At 41.9% G+C, this 15672-nt stretch overlaps 1 non-coding gene across 1 annotated transcript; it reads right to left on the bottom strand.

The window, feature by feature from the left end:
- Positions 1-15025: 15025 nt before the first annotated feature.
- On the bottom strand, positions 15026-15100 carry Trnas-cga. Its single transcript has one exon. It is a non-coding gene; the product is annotated as a tRNA-Ser (tRNA).
- Positions 15101-15672: the final 572 nt, after the last annotated feature.

Genomic DNA, 15672 nt, shown 5'->3' with positions numbered 1-15672 from the left:
CCTCTGCTTTCATCTTGCAAGCAAGACTGTCAGCTTTTACCACTTCTGTTAGCCGCTCGAAACCAGAGGGACTCTCTTGTGATCCAAAGTGACACAAATCATTGGTACCGACGTGAGCAACCACCTGCAGTTGGCTGCACCCTGTGCTCATCATGGCATCTGCGAGGAATCTTTCCACATCTGGAATGACTCCACCCAGTATGCACACGGAGTGCACATTGGTTTTCTTATCCTCCTTGTCAGCCAAGCCCCTGAGCGGCCCCATAAGGCGCCTAACGTTCGAGCTAACAACTACCAATAATCCCACCCTCCGCGATTGCCCGGATCTTGCAGGCTGAGTGGTTTCCTCTGATACAGGACAGACGGCAGCATCTGGCTCAACGACAGTGTAAGCCACAGACAGCACCTGAAGCCTGTTTGTCAGACAGACTGGGGAGGCCTTACGTGCGGCCACCTGGGAAGTCTTTCTCCGCCTGCTACGTCCTGGGGCGACCTCCCACTCGACCACAGGTGAGGGGTCAGCCTCAGTGCGAGCTGTAAGTGGGTTAGTCACCGGTGAGGACCGTGCTGGACGTCCGTTGGATCCCCACGGCCGGCCCACAACAGAGGTGGCCATCCACTGCAGCCTCAAGCTGTCTAAACGAAGTCATCACAGCCTTAAGCTGAGAGCGAAGTATCACCAACTCGGCTCGCAGCCCCACGCAACAATCGCAGTCCCTGTCCATACCAAAATCCGTCGAAAAGTAAACGATGCAGATAAACGGACTGTCGGCAGGTGCTCCGCAAATCTACTGTAGACCCTGACGAAAACGCACGAACTGTGTCTAGTAATACTCAGATATTCAGAAACCTATCTACCGAACCACTCAGGTGAAACTAAATAATTTGTCCCTGATTAGGAACTTTTAATACGTCACAAAATCGGTTTACTTTGTGACGCAAACGAAAACGCGAGAACTGTGACTATTAGATATTAAAATTTAACGCAGAAGCCCAAACTAAACTATTAATCAGTTACTTCCCCGTTGCTGCGTCTGTCGGATATGGCGAGAAGAATTTGACACAGCACTGGAAGATCTAAGTCGACACACGGACCATGGAGTTGACGACATTCCGTGTGTGCTTCTAACATCTTCCGGAGAGTCAGCCATGACTTAACTACTCCATCTCCTATGCAAGAAGTATGAGACAGAGAAAATAACTTCACACTTCAAGAACAATTTAATAATTCCAATCCCAAAGGCTGCAGGTGCTGAAAGGTGTGAATGTTACCGTATAATCGGCTTAATAACACACGCTTGCAAAATATTGACAGAAATTATTTAGAGAAGAATGGAGAAACTAGTAGATGTCCACCTCGGGAAATATTCAGATTGGTTTCCGCAGAAGTCTAGGAACACACGAGGTAGTACTTACGCTATGACTTACCTTAGAATACATCTTAAGGGAAGGCCAACTTTTGTTTATAGCTCCTGTATACTTAAAAAATGCTTTTGTCAGTGTTGGCTGTCATATACTCTTTGAAATTCTGAAGGTAATGGAGGTAAAGCAGAGGGACCCAAGAAGGAAGGATATGAAATATATACCGGCAATGTTAATAAAAGGGTGTCTGAAGAAGAGAAATTTCTTAATACCGATTGTAGATTTATATGTTGAAAGTCTCATCTGATAGTTTTTGTCTGGAATGTAGCCATGTACGAAAATGAACCGTGGACATAAATAGTTCACACAAGAAGGGAATAGCGCCTTTGAAATGTGTCACTGCAGCATAACGCTGAACATTAAATGGGTAGATCACATAACTAATGAGGAAGTACTGAACATGAATTGGGAGAAAAGAAATATGTGTCATAACTTGACTAAAAGGAGGAAGAGTTTGACAGGACATATTTTGAAACGTCGAGTAAAAATTACTGAAGGAAACCAAGAGATGAATACGGTAACCAAGTATGTGAGTTGCAGTGGTTGTTCGAAGATGCGGACGCTTGCCCAAGATAGAGTATCGTGGAAATCCACATCAAACGAGTTTTCGGACTGTAGACCGCAACAGCAACAGTTTTGCCTATGTATTTACGTTCATACAGAACACCACAAGCCACCTTATGGTGGGCCGTACCATGCACCATTACCAGATATTTCATGTAATATTCCATTCGCAAACTGATCTGGGGAAAAAAGACTATCAATGTGCCTCTGTACGAGCCCTAATTTATCTTGTCTTCGCGGTCCGTACGCGTAATGCACATTTGTGGCAGTAGAATCGTTCTCAGTCAGTTGTAAATGTCTGTTCTCTAAATTGTCTCGTAAGTGTTTGGTGAAAAGAACGTCGACTTCCCTTAGGAATTCCCATTGCGTTTACAAAACATCTCTGTAACACTTGCCAGTTGATCGAATCTACCGGCAACAAATCTAGTAGCAAGGCTCTGGACTTCTTCGATGATTTCGTTTAATGCGACCAGCTGTGTTTCCCAAACACTCGAGCAATACTCAAGAACTGGTCACTCTTCTGTTCTACTCGCAGTCTCCTTTCTAGAAGAGCTACGCTTTCCTAATACTGTCTCAGTAAACAAAAGCCTTCCCTACTGCAGTCCTTAAATGCTTGTTATATTCCATTTCGCTTTGCAACAATACGCCTACATATTTAACCCACGTGATAGTGTCAAGCAGGACAACTTAAATTCCAGTTTAATTTAATTGAATTTATTGCAAAGATTTTTAGACCTGTTATCTGGAAACTCTAACAGGTCGTACATATTCTTCAATCGTGGTGACATACAACGTTTTAAGTTACGTAGGTAGTAGCAAATCATGTTGACAGCAATCTTCGGTGATACCGATGTAGAAATAAAGCCGGATATTTGAAAGATAATAATAAGTTTAAATAATCAACATAAAATAAAGGGTATTAACTGAGGATCGAAGTGAATGACTTCCATCTTATATTACAAATACGTTACTAGCAACCTCGGAAGAGCTTGAGGTTTTTCGATTAACTCCAACTTTACTTACTTTTAAACCTATTCTTGCTACACTATTCTATATCGCTAACAGTGGTATGCGTGTGTCTCGGCAGTCCTCGATTCTACGCAAACCCATGTGGGTGGCCTTTGCATTCTTTCTCTTCTTTCCTTTTCAGTTCTCTGTTATTGTTTGCATATCGCAGTCTAACTGTCTGCAGTCTCTCTCTACCTGAAAAAAAAAGAGACTCTCAGAACGACATGACCAGCTGAACCTTCCTCTCCACATTCACAGACTGATGTTTTGCTACGTCCCAGTCGAAGCACATGGTTTAGGTATGGATCGCGACCTGTTAACAGCTGTATCATACCTTGAGTAGGCGCAGCGTCGCACAGTTTGAGCCTGTTCCTAGTGCTTGGTAATACGCTATAAACACGCCTTGCCGTACTGCTAGTGTCCCAGTCAGACTACCAATCATCTAAATTCTGGGCTCTTAAATGTCGTTTATTAATAACCTGTGTTCCGGTTCCAAATTGTTCAAATGGCTCTGTGCACTATGGGACTTAACATCTCAAGTCATCAGTCCCCTTGAACTTAGAAACTACTTAAAACTAACTAACCTAAGGACATCACACACATCCATGCCCGATGCAGCATTCGAACCTGCGACCGTAACGGTCGCGTGGTTCCAGACTGAAGCGCCTAGAACCGCTCGGCCACTATGTGTTCCTGTGATTTCATACACATGATCATATTGCTCACGGTCCGTCCAAAAGATTGCTGACCTGTAACGTAGTACGATATCCATCCGGCGTATCCCGCGGATTACCAGTAAACCTTCGACCGGTACAAAAGCCCCCGGTGATCCTCAGAATACGCTCCGCTGAATTCGTCTCATATTGTTTTGTAGCTGCCTAATCTAAGACGAGGTGCCCAGCCGCTGGCAGCGAAGTTGACTATGGCGTTGAAGATAGCTTCGTAGTATCATCGCACCACACGCAAAGGTAATTTATCGTCAGCACTGCCGGCACGGACAATCTTGTGTATAATTATGGCCACTTTCTGAGTAACAGATTTTACGTGTTCTACAATGTTTCTTTTCTCGTTTAGAAGAGTGCCTAAATATTTATAAACAGTGCTGCCTTAAACAAATATTCCTTCAAATGTCAGGGAACGATTTCTGGCAAGAGAAAGCCTTCCTTTCTCAAACATGTATGTGGTTTTATAAACACCTACACTTAGTTTGTTGCTCTTGCAACAATGCTGCATCCGAATAAGCACATGTTTCATCTTTTCCTCCAGTCTTCCCCTGGAGTATAGAAACAACTACTAGAATGTCATCTGGTTATGCAACAACAGCTACAATAACATATAACCTGTATAGTAGATGTAATATGGGTTCAGTACCAAGATCCCAGAACAGTGGACCACTTATGGATCCTTGAGGACAGCCTTGGTAACCTTTTTGATTACCTTTCTCTGCTCCGCAGCCATGGACGGTACAGTAATTTAAAAAGCCCTTGTACACACATTTTCGGACCCTGAGAGCTATAAGGCATACGAACGTCGCAGGCCACCAAAGACTGTCGAATTCTCCTGCAGTGTCAGTCATTGGCGTGACTGCAAACTTCGCTGTAGAATTTTCTACACTCTGAAGAAATCTATTAGTCGCTTCATCTATAGACCTTTCTGAAGCCATATTGATACTGGTTGAGACGCAAGAGCTCTCTGCGCGCCTGCAACCGTTCACAGAGCAGACGTTGCTGAACTTTGGCCGAGACGTTTAATAAGCAAACAGGTCCATAGCTTTTCGGTGATGCCGCTTTTTTATCGTTCCTTTTTAGTTCATTACTGGTTTAGCTGGTTTCCATATTTCCCGGATCCTACCTATTCGTAAAGCCTCGTATAGGAATGCTGTTAAATCTAGCACTATCTGTGGACCTACCATCGGCACAGCTTCAGAGTATACGCCATCCAGACCAGGTGCGTTTGCAGTTTTGAGCTTCTTAATTGCGACAGCAATTTCTTCTTGGCCAGACCGTATCACCAACATCTGATTGTCATATTCGTTATTTACTGCATTTATAAGTTGTGCGTGTATCTCAGCGTCTGTGTTATCGTCAGGAGGCAGGGCAGTTAGCAGATATTCTGGTGACTCTCTCCGTCCAGTCGTCATTGAGCTATCCACCTTACGAATTGCGGACATGATAGTAGTTCCCTTAACCTTTTCAGTCAACAATTTATTCAGTCTTTGGCAGATGTCAAATTGCAGGTCTATTCCTTCAGTTTCCTGAAGCAAAGTTTTGAAGCGCGTCTTAATAGCCCTGTATTCATGGAGCCTACTACCACACTAAGCCATCTCAATCAGATTTAGTGATGCCTAACTAAATTCTGCTTTCCTCAGCTTGTCTTCTGTATTATTGTCATTTCCCTCTTCGACGATAATTGTATTATGGCCACTGTATGTTAGGTACTGGAGCACGTGTCAACTATTAATTTTAGCTGCTGACATGCGATTTGCTAAAGTGACATCTATGTTAGTAACTACACCAGCTTATTGTTCGAATGTACTCGGCTGGTCTTCCAGATTTAAAACAATGAGCTGTAGTTCCTGTATTGCTTCCTTTAGTACATCGAGCAGCATTTATCTGTACTATGTGTGTTTCGATTGCCAACATAGCCCTTCGGAGAAGGAAGGACTGGTTCAAAGATAAAGCGTCCAAACCCTTATATAAAATCCACGTATTAATGCTCAGTGTCGAATGGTACTTTTACTCTCTTAAACGCCTGTCGAAGGGGGCCACATAATTATTTAAACTCAAAGCATATGTTATTTACTCTCAAAAGAATTCTGTGTAGTGCATCTGGTGTAGGATATGTAATAGATTTTCCTTTCTGATGCCCACCTCTGAAAATATGTCTTAGAGCAACCTGTAACACACTGGGAGCCTCCAAACTACTTAATAAGACATTCATTTCTAAATTATTATCAGATTTGTATGTGTGTAATTGAAAATCATTTAAGTAGGACTCGAAATATTAGAAATACTTTTTTGTATTTCATAGGAGTACCTGATTTTCACTGCACTTTACTGTTTTCGATTGTCGTACTCCTTAGTGTTACTGCTAGAGACGCCTAGTGGAACAACTGCAGAACTGTTTTCTTGTTTTCTGGTGCAGAGCGGTTGCGTGGGTTGTAGGCAGACCAGGACTTTTTCTGGCGGATAGGGTGTGGCCCATGCAGGCGGAACGCCGTGACATGCCAGAGGTGCGTGAACTTCTGTGTATGACTAACTGCCCATTCTTGAGCAGGAACCGAAACCACAAACGATAGCGATAGAGCACTTTGAGGTCTGGACTTACTTTGAGGTCTGGATTTAAGTCGACTTTCAATCGCATCCCAATGAGTTATTGGTTATAAGTGGAACATGGCGTTTCCAATCAATTTCTAGGACGTTATATAAAATCCCTAAAAAGACAAGTCATTGTAGAAAGACAGGAGATACAGGACTCATTTGATGAAAGAAGGAAATGTGAAAATGCAGCAGTCGAAGCAGCAAACAGGAAACACATACTGTCTGCAAACCTCTATTTTTCTTTACTCCGCTGTAGTGGGGATCCAAAACACTCGGGCAGTATTCAGGAATTTGTCGCACTACTGTTCTATATACAGTCCTCTTTGTAGATGAACTACACTTTCCTAAGACTCTCCCAGTAAGCCGAAGCCACTCCTGCTACTGTTCTCATGTGCTCGTTTCACTTCATATCGCTTTACAACTTTACGCCTAGAAATTAATCCCCTTGACTGTGTATACGAAAATTACAGTATTGTTATTTTTTTCCCTTTCATCTGCATTAAGATATACCTCTTTACATTTAGAGCAAGTTACCCTACATCACACTAAAAGGAAATTCTAAGCCATCGTATACCCATGTACAGTCACAAAACGACGATACAGTCCTCTTACATTTTATACTAAAAGGTCACTTCAAGCCTTAGCAGACTTCTCCCCACCCTATCCGTTGTTGTCCACAAATCATTGCCTCACAGACGCTGCTTTATGACATGGTGTTTGTCATCCTTACATAAACAATCATGGTCTCCATATGTTTCCCTACTGTAGACAGTACATTATGCTGTAAAATGTGTTATTCTTCAGCGTTTAAAGCTTAATAATTGCAACAATTGGAGCACACCATAACCAAGGAAAACACCCCAATTCCGTGACACCACATCCTTAGTTCTTCATTTTTGGCGATAGACAGGGTGAGTCACTAATTATTGCCACCTAGAAGAACTCCGAAAGTATAATGGTAGCTGAGATGACTGTGGGGCGAAAGATGTATAGGACACCGGGGGCCATAATATGACGTTGATTTTTTGTTGCTAGATGGGGTCGCGTCAGAGATAAGAAGGTCAACTTTGTTTCTTTACAAGGGATGCCATAGTTTGGTACTTAATATCTGATAGTGGCTATCGAGACGAATCCAATGACGTGTAACAGCGATGGCCGGCAGATGTGGCCTCGCGGTTCTAGGCACATCAGTCTGGGACCGCGCGACCACTTATGTCGCAGGTTCGAATCCTGCCTCGCGCATGGGTGTGTGTGATGTCCTTAGGTTAGTTAGGTTTAAGTAGTTCTATGGTAAGAATGGAGGAGACATAACGAAATGCTTCAATTAAAAGTGGTGTAAGGGAGGTGATGCTGTCTTTCGCGCATACTACTCACTGTCTACATCGTAGAACCCATGACGGAAATGGAAGAAAGTTTCCAAAGTGTGCTCAAAATTCACAGTAAGTAACTAACACTAATACGATTCGCTGGTGCCATTGCTATCCTCAGTTGAAATGAATTACAGGATCTATTGAATGAAATGAATAGTGTTATGAGTACAGAATAGGTACTGAGAAAAAACCGAAGAGAGACGAAAATAATTAGAAGTAGAAGAGAAAAAGAACAGCGAGAAAACATCACAACTTGGGATCAAGAAGTACACGAGGTTAAGGAACTTTGTTATCCTGGAAGCAAAACGACCCATCAACCCATCTTGGACGAGGCAGGAAGGACATATAAAGCAGAGTAGCACAGGAAAAGGAGGCGTCCCCGGACAAAAGAAATCAACTGGTAACAAACGTATGTCGTAAGTTGAGTACGAAATTAATGAGGATGTACGTTTGTAGCACCGCATGGTACAGAAGTGAATTATTTCCTGTGAGGAAACCGAAAGCGAAGAGAATCCAAGTGCTCGCGACGTGTGCGATAGAAGAATGTTGGAAAGTAGGTGGACTGATAAGGAATGAGGAAATTCACATCTACATCTACATCTACGGCATTACTCTGCTATTCACAATAAAGTGCTTGGCAGATGGTTCAGTGACCCACCTTCAGGCTGTCTCTACACCGTTCCACTACCGAGCGGCACTCGGGAAAAACGAGCACTTAAATTTTTCTGTGCGAGCCCTGATTTCTCTTGTTTTATCGTCATGATCATTTGTCCCTATGTAAGTTAGTGCCAACAGAATGTTTTCGCTATCGGTGCAGAAAACTGGTGATTGAAATTTCATGAGGAGATCCCGTCGCAACGATGAACGCCTTTGTTGTAGTGATTTTCATCTCAATTCACGTATCATGTCTGAGACACTATCTCCCCTATTTCGCGATAATACAAAACGAGCTGCCCTTCTTCGTGCTTTTCCGATGTCATCCGTCAGTCCCACTTGATGCGGATGCCACACCGCACAGCAATACTCCAGAATATGGCGGACAAGCGTGATGTAAGCAATCTCTTCAGTACACCTTTTGCACCTTCCACGTGTTCTGCCAATGAATCGCAGTCTTTGGTTTGCTCTACCCACAATATTATCTATGTGATCGTTCCAATTTAGGTTATTTGTAACTGCAGGCCCTAAGTATTTAGTTGTCAATAAATCTTTTTCAACGACGTACTTCGTAATGTTCGAATACAATATATGTTCCGAAACCCTACTCCAAATCGACGTTAGTGATATATGCCTGTAATTCAGCGGATTACTCCTACTTCCCTTTTTGGGTATTGGTGTGACTTGAGGAATTCTCCAGTCTTTAGGTACGGATCTTCCTGTGAGCGAGTGGTTGTATATAATAGCTACATATGGTGCTATTTTATCAGCATACTCTGAGAGGAACCTGACTGGCAATCAATCTGGACCGAAGGGCTTGCCTTTATTAAGTGATTTAAGCTGCTTTGTTTCACCGAGGATATCTACTTCTATGTTTCTGATCTTGTCAGTTGCTCTTGATTGGAAGTCAGGAAAATTTACTTCGTCTTCTTTGGTGAAGGAGTTTCGGAAAACCGTATTTATTAACTCTGCTTTAGTGGCACTATCATCAGTGACTTGACCGTTGTTATCACGCAGTGAAGGTATTGATTGCGTCTTGCCACTGGTGTTCTTTATGTATAACCAGAATCTCTTTGCGTTTTCTGCCAGATTTCGAGACATAGTTTCGTTGTGGAAATTATTAAAAGCATCTCGCATTGAAGTAGGCGCCATATTTCGAACTTCTGTAAAACTTTGCCAATCTTGGGGATTTTGCGTTCTTTTAAATTTGGCATGCTTTTTTCGTTGCTTCTGCAATAACGATTTGACCCATTTTATGTACCATGGGGGATCAATACCATCGCTTTTTATTTTATGTGATATATATCTCTCAATTGCTGTCGATACTATCTCTTTGAAAACATTCCTCACATTTTCTATACTTACATGATCAGATCGGAAGGGGTGAAGACTGTCTCTTCAAAAGGTGTTAGTGCATTTTTACCAGCTTTTTTAAACAGATATACTGTGCGTTTCTTTTTCTCCGCAAAATAGAGGAAGAAAGGAACGTAAGGAAAACGCTGACAAAAAGAGGGGACAGAATGGTAGGACACGTTTAGAGACATAAGGAAACAAATTCCATGGTGCTAATACAACAAATAATTGAGAATATGTGCCGAATATGTTTCTCTGAGATGAAGAGATTGGTACAAGAGAAGAAATCGTGGTGAGCCGCCACAAACCAGTCAGTAGAATGATGGAAAATGGAAAAAGAAGATAACTGGTACGAGCTTAGGACTCCACGAGTATTTTCAGTTTCAGTAAAAACTACTGCATAAATTAAATTACTGAAATCAATACGATGTAAAAGGTTTAATCATTTAAGTGGGCATGACGGATATATCCGGCCCTTGGCACGTTCGCTCTCAGCTCAACGAATATATCGGACCACAGCAACCTGTCGCTTGTAGCTAATGGGAATGATGAATTCAAAGCCGAGACGTACTATGACGTTATTACTAAAGTTTCATCCTGCATCAGTTAAAATAATGCATTCTCAAAGTCTTAACGATTTTCAATGTTTTTACTGCCATGGACACAAATTATGGCAGCTCCTGAAGAAAAAACTGCTTTTCGAGTTGTTTTGGAGTTCGCTAACGATTTTCATGGAAAGAATTATTGAATTTACCTCTACACTTGGTATATTAGTTCAGATTACGGTGACCAACAGACGAGAAAGCAAGCGGTGTTTTCGACACAATGTAGGAAATCAAAAACGAGTTCCTTTACGTCACTGAATACGAAAAATTGTTGGAGGGTAACTATTTGACAGCGTACGTTAGCTAGCAGATATTAGTAAAACAGAACCGCAAAAGAGATGTCATGATGGTCAGCACGTTTCGTGACAATGCATTGCATGAAGTAAACTCAAAATTTTTTTGCATTTGTGGTAAATATATGAGACGCGTGGCTAGAAGTAGATCACAGTTGCAAAACTATCAAGTGGTCAGGAGCAGCCTGAAAAAAGTTATCAGATCATCACAGACGTTAAGTGCAGGGTTGTTTTCCAGTTATCTTGTATTAGGTTCAGGATAGGGTCTGGGGTACCTGCAACATGCACACACACTCACAACAGTGTAATTGGGCTAGGGGTTTGCAATGGGATCAAACAGTTCCTCAAACATTATTCCTATATGGGACATACATCTTGAATCTTTTAAGTATATAAGAAGTAGTGACAGCCGCAGTTAATCAGTATTCTATGTTATCAACACATCTGACTGGTAAAAATGCATATCGCCTTTGCTCTGTGGTTATGAAGCCAAATTTTGCAATAATCAGTAAGCATAAAGCTGTATTTAAGATAGCTGAAGTCAATACCCTCTCCTGTGATTTACTGTACTGTAATTGTAACACACCCCACGTTTACCATAATCCATGTGTTTCAGTGCATATAAGAGGTGACCTTGACTGATAGTATTTTACTGACATAAGTCTCTCTGGGTATATTTGGAAGACGAGGAAGAAATGATCCTGCAAAAACTTTGTAGATACTTTTGGCAGTGAGAGTGAATCTAAATCATCGTTGGACACCAAAGAAACCAAGTCGTGTGGTAGGACAAGGAAAGAAATATTCTTGTACAAAATCTTTATTAATTATTGCATAGACATACATAAGAAATGTGAAAATAACTGAACACGAAAGGGCAATACGGTATGTCTGCATTAACTGTAAATTCTGATGGAAAGTGGCCAAACACTGGTGTACATGCAGCTAATGATAGAATCGAGGGTGTCTCTACATTAGTGGATATACGAGAGATTTGTTTATAAACTTTCCTTCCCAGATGAATTAGCTGAAAGGATGGTTCGGTATATTGTATCAACATGCCGTGGACTGGACATTGTGCATTTTATTATTCCACAAGTATTAAGGCAAAAGTACCATAAACTGCTATTGTTTCCAAAAATAATTTTATTTTGCAGGTCTTAATAAAAAGAAGAAAGATAGCAAATAGACTTAACCCTTTCCCTGTTAAAGAAACTAATTCTTCAGGTCTAGTTAACGAGAAAACTGAAAATTGAATAGATCGACATAAGAAAAACAAAAGCGAAAAGTGGAAGATTTGGCGGAAACATTTCCCATGAAGGAAAACTATAAACTGCTACTCGAAAAAGCAAGGCTTACAACTTACTTTAATTTTTTGAATCTCTACATATTAGTCTAATTTATTAGACACAGTTCCTGAGTTTTCGTCAGTGAGTCAGTCGGCAGTTGATGGTTGGAGTGCTGACTCATTATCTGAGTATCCGGTTATGCTGGCAACTGATGTGATATATATAAGGATCATATCAACCTATACCACATCAACAACAGCCTGAAGATGGCGCATTGAAGCGCTGAAACTGGTTGTAACAAAATAAAATAAAATCATAAGGACGGCTGTAGGTGTTTTATTTTGTCGCAATAGTAAACGGCCGTCTTCCCAGAGACCTCCTGCCAATAGCATGGACATACAAAAACAATATTCCGCATGTCGTTAGCCATGTGTCTACATCCTGTCCTCGGACATCCATTATGTATAATGGCGTTCGTTTGACACATTTTACTTTAAACTCGCTTGCCCGGTGTCGGCGGATAAACACGATACTACAGTGGCTATGTTATTCCGAATTACAGTGAAAAATTCCCTCGGACATGCATACATGTCCTAAGGAACAGGCACTTCGACGACTACAGCCGTTATGAAATGCAAGAAATTTATTCACAGTTGCGAATATGGACAACCATCAGCTGTATAATAGAATGACGACAGTGAAAGCCTCTGCCTGACCGGAACTCAAAACCGGATTTCCGGCTTATCGCGAGCGGTCACCTTATCGTTTGACTATCCGAGCAGAACTCATGGCCAGGCCCGAACTACGATAGATCGTGAGCCACATGTCTAAATCCTGTACCCGTACGTCCACTATGTACGAGGGTCAGTCAATAATTAAAGAGACAAAATGGTCTGGGGAAAAACTGTTAGTAGGGCAAGTATGATACTTTCGTGGCTACGACTTGGTATCACTAGGATGAGTCCTGATCAGCTGATGTATAAAAATTGTTTTGTTTATAACGTCAAAAGTACATCTCAAGATGGCGAGTACGCTTCAAACGTTCTCCTAAGTTGAACAACGTTCACTTATTCGTTTTCTTTCTTGCTGAAGGCGAGAAACAAGAGAATATAGACTGTAGACTGTCTTAAGTTTATGATGAGCGTTGTATAAATAGATAAAATTTTTACAAGTGTGTAGAGCAGTTCAAAAATTTTCTCGACTCAGTGACAGACCAACACCGTTCTGGCCGACCTGTTGCAGTTTCCACTCCCTCACTTGAAAGTCGAATTGATGACATTATTCGTGCCGACCGCCCTTGTGACCGGGAAATGATAGTTGATAAGGTTCAAGTTAGTGCTGACAAAGTTGTTAACATTATCTGTAACAAGCCGAAGTACCGCAAAACATGTGCAAAATGGGTCCCAAAGGAGTAGACGCGGCTACACTAGGAAACTAGGTTGAGAGTGTGCACAGAGCTAATGGAACGTTATGAAAGAAAAGGTGAGCACTTCTTCAGCAAACTTTTAACATTTAATGAAACTTGAGTTCACTGTTATGAGCCACAATCAAAAAGACAAAGCATCGAGTGGAAGCACACCAACTCACGAGTTAAGAAAAAATTCAAAGCCAAGCATCTGCAGGAGAAGTCATGTTGACGTTGTTTTGGAATGCTGAAGGTCACGTTTCTTGTGATTATCACGAAGAGCAGCGTAGAATGAACAGCCAATATTACTCCTATTTGCTTTTAAACAAGATGAAGCCAGCCATGAGAGAGAGACGTCGTGGATCTGAGAGGAGAGGTGTGATTCTCCAGCAAGACAACGCAAGTCCTCATATTGCACATCTAGCCCGTGAAACAATCGACAAAATGGGCTGGGAAGTACTGCCTTACAGTCCTCATTTAGCACCTAGTGATTCCCATTTGTTTAGTGCACTGAAGGAGGCATTACGTGGGAAGAGGTTGCAGGACAACGCGGACGTGAAAAATTTTGTCGGAAATTGGTTCAAACATCAAGATAAAGAGTTCTTTGCAGCCAAATAGAAAACCTTGTAGCCCGTTGGAATAAGTGCATAAATGTTCAAGGGTATTATGTTGAAATGTAGGAAAAGTATTGTTTTGTAAAAATAACGTTTTTTTTTTCTCCAGACCAATTTGTCTCTTTTATCATTGAATGACCCTCGAATATTCCCATACAGAGGAGGCATTTTCCTTGAAAGTCAGCTGCTCGGTGCCGGCGGATAATTGCGATACTGCAGTGCTTGTGTAATCCCCAATTACGATGCAAAGTTTCTTCGGACAAGGTCGCATCCATGTCCGAAGATACTCGAACTGCAGCGACTACAGCCGTTATACAATACACGAAATACATTTGCAGTATATTCTCGGCAACAAATAGGTTCAATGGCTGTCTGGACGTCAAGATATACTCACATCAAATACTCGTTTCCTTATTGAAGCATTACAATGTATTACAACCATGTAACCATGATTCCTCAATCGGAACAGCATTACGACCTAATATAGGAAGAACGTAACGGACTGCTGGTAATAAGCTCCTGATTCGGCTACATACATAGCTGTAATAGAAATAATCAAAGTAGATCCATGGAACGACAGGCAGAAGATATATACTTGCATAGCTCTGAGCCCAGGTGATCCCATCGTTTGACAGAACTTTACAAACCACGAAATTGTCAGCGGAATTTGAGGGAAACTTTAACGTCTACATCTGCACTTAAGCTACGTTATATTGTGTGGCAGAGGGTAGTTATGGTATATATATAACTTTCTAATAATCCTACCTTATAATGGTCCGACTGATGAACAATACTCAAGAAATGTCGAACGAGTTTTTTAAAAACCACTTTTCTTGTGGATGAGGTAATTCCCTTCAGATTGTTCCAGGATATCTTAGATACTCCTCTGCTTCTCCGTGACAATTTTTGAATTGGTCTTGCCTCTTTAGTCCATATATGACAGCTATTCTGAGGTATTTTCCGGTTGTTATTGTATCCAATGTTTTATTGCCAAACTCGTAACCTATGCACGTGCAGGACATTACATTTATTTACTTGCTGTGTCAACTAGACCAATCATGAACTACAATGAGATTTTCACTCTGCAGCGGAGTGTGCGCTGATATGAAACTTCCTGGCAGATTATGAGTGTGTCTCCGACCGAGACTCGAACTCGGGACCTTTGCCTTTCGCGGGCAAATGCTCTACCATCTGAGCTATCGAAGCACGACTCACGCCCGGTACTCACAGCTTTACTTCTGCCAGTACCTCGTCTCCTACCTTCCAAACTTTACAGAAGCTCTCCTGCGAACCTTGCAATTCTGTAAGGTTCGCAGGAGAGCTTCTGTAAAGTTTGGAAGGTAGATGACTTTGGAAGGTAGGAGACTTCACAGAAGCTCTCCTGTGAACCTTGCAGTTCTGCAAGCTTCGCAGGAGAGCTTCTGTAAACTTTGGAAGGTAGGAGACGAGGTACTGGCAGAAGTAAAGCTGTGAGTACCGGGCGTGAGTCGTGCTTCGGTAGCTCAGATGGTAGAGCAGTTGCCCGCGAAAGGCAAAGGTCCCGAGTTCGAGTCTCAGTCGGGCACACAGTTTTAATCTGCCAGGAAGTTTCAATCGTGAACTGTTGGCATGTCTTCCCGCGTTTCGATACGGTTGTCTGTTGTTGCAACCTTCCTGTAGACAACAGCTTCGTCTGACAACCGCCCCGGACAGCTTACGACGTTACCCTCTACGTCATTTACATACAGAGTATTGCAAACATTAATAGCCCTGTAGAGCTCCCCTGGACTACATCTATC

The sequence above is a fragment of the Schistocerca americana genome, chromosome 6, assembly GCF_021461395.2.
Source record: "Schistocerca americana isolate TAMUIC-IGC-003095 chromosome 6, iqSchAmer2.1, whole genome shotgun sequence".
Classification (NCBI taxonomy): Eukaryota; Metazoa; Arthropoda; class Insecta; order Orthoptera; family Acrididae; genus Schistocerca; species Schistocerca americana.
This window is presented reverse-complemented; position numbering and strand designations above follow the sequence as displayed.